General features: G+C 38.4%; 1 protein-coding gene across 15 annotated transcripts in view; it reads right to left on the reverse strand.

Moving 5' to 3' along the window:
* The window catches only part of MAP2 (microtubule associated protein 2), a 259216-nt gene that overhangs the window by 111562 nt on the left and 145770 nt on the right, over positions 1-1884 (reverse strand). The window lies entirely within an intron of this gene.

A 1884-nucleotide genomic window follows, 5' to 3' on the forward strand; every position in this document is an offset into this window, starting at 1 on the left:
AAAAAAAAAAAAAAAAAAAAAAAAAAAAACCTGAGCATGAATCTGTGCAGGTAAATTAAGCGTAACCTTAACCTGCAGCAAAGGTTGCATAGTCAAAATCCTGGCTTAACTAATGGAGTCCTGCAGAGAAGGAACAGCAGAGCATTTGAAACCAGCAGCACTCAAACCAAAAGAAGCCTACAAATCCAGGCAGCTGCCTCCAAGCTCGCCCAGAGTGTCCTGGCTCCAACAGCCACGAAAGGAGGTTTACCCCCCTTTATTCTGCAACAGGGACTTACAGCTCCTGCACAAGATAACATGTGCAAGGCGAAATGCAGAGAGAGGAAAATAATTGCTCACAAATTTACCTTTCTTTGAGTCGGGCAATAATGGACCCTTGCAATTTTGGTATTGGTAGGGATTTTGATGGAAGTTAGGAAGGAAAAAATCTATCCAGATATGTTCTGGTAGTGGACAACCGACCAGAAGCAGGCTACAGAGGACACATCCTATTAAGCCAGCTGAGAAGGCTGAGAGCAGCTGGTAGGTCCTGAGGCAGAAAAAGATAGGAAAGCTCAGAAAAATCTGCATTGCAGATAAGCCTCATGGGAGACAGCTGAACTCTTAACATCTCCCCAAGCCAGCTTCTCTTTGGAGAGCAGAGTGGCCTCAGGTGGTGTAATTTAGAATGTAAATAATTTCCAAGCCTTTCTGGTGACCTTGGCTGATGTAACACAATTCCATCTTTTGTCTTTTTGTCTTCACCTGTCAATTTTTTTCTGTTTTCTTTTTCTTTTTGGGTGAGGTGGACAGAAAGGAAGGAAGGGAAGGAGGGACATGGTAAACAAAATTGTGCAGCACCTTCAACATTTCTTTTATAGGTCTTATCTTTTACGTAGTATTAGGCTTTGTCTTTATCAAACTTCTATCACTCAGCTTCAAAACAACATAAAGAACTGAACACCTACTTTGACTGTTTAAGAAAAGGGTGGAGAAATACAAACTCAGAAAGTCATAATAATCGCTTCCCATTATAGAGCTTCTGCTATATAAATTATTTTCATTAACTCCCTTAATATTATAATGAAGTTGATCATATTATCATCCCTGTTTGGTACAACTAAGGATAAATTCACAATTTCTCAGAGCTGCTGAGGGCCAGAAACTGGATTTGAACCCAAGGGTATGTGACTTCAAAGTCTGCACTTATTCCACTACATTATAGCCAAGCCATTTGTTAAATGCCTTTTATGTGCCAGACATTCTGCTTGCAAAAGGCAATAATAGCCATAGCCTCCAGAAATTCCTGCTCTGTTGTGATAAAGGCAGTTGTAATAAATAGCTTTATAAATAGAGGCTGTTATTATATTTTAAAAAATGCTTTTCTGAAAGATTTTATATTTTTTAGGATGTGTTCCCAAATAGTAATTTAGAATTCTGTAAACAAGTAACTATAATTAAAGTCTAGTATATGATCACAAGAAAAGAAAATATAGGGGAGATGAATAGGTGAAGCCCAGAGGATTTTTAGAGTAGTGACAATCTATGTGGTATTATACTGATAGATGTGTCATTATACATTTGTCAAACTTATTGAATATAGAACACGAAGAATCCTAAGGTAAACTATGGACTTTGAGTGATTATGTGTCAATGTTCATCCTCGATGAAAAATGTACCATTCTCGTGAGTGATACTGATAACAGGGGAGGCTATGCACGTGCGTGTGGGGGCGGGCAGAGGGTATAGGGGAAATCTCTGTACCTCCCTCTCAATTTTGTTATAAACCTTAAACTGTTCTAAAAAAAACTAAAGTCTTATTAAAGGGGGAGAAAATGGAAAAATAAAGTACATATCTAATTCAAAGGAGAGAGCACATACATGGTTCTGATGATCCAGAGGACG

This window comes from Pteropus vampyrus, unplaced genomic scaffold, assembly GCF_000151845.1.
Source record: "Pteropus vampyrus isolate Shadow unplaced genomic scaffold, Pvam_2.0 Scaffold152, whole genome shotgun sequence".
In the NCBI taxonomy this organism is placed as follows: domain Eukaryota; kingdom Metazoa; phylum Chordata; class Mammalia; order Chiroptera; family Pteropodidae; genus Pteropus; species Pteropus vampyrus.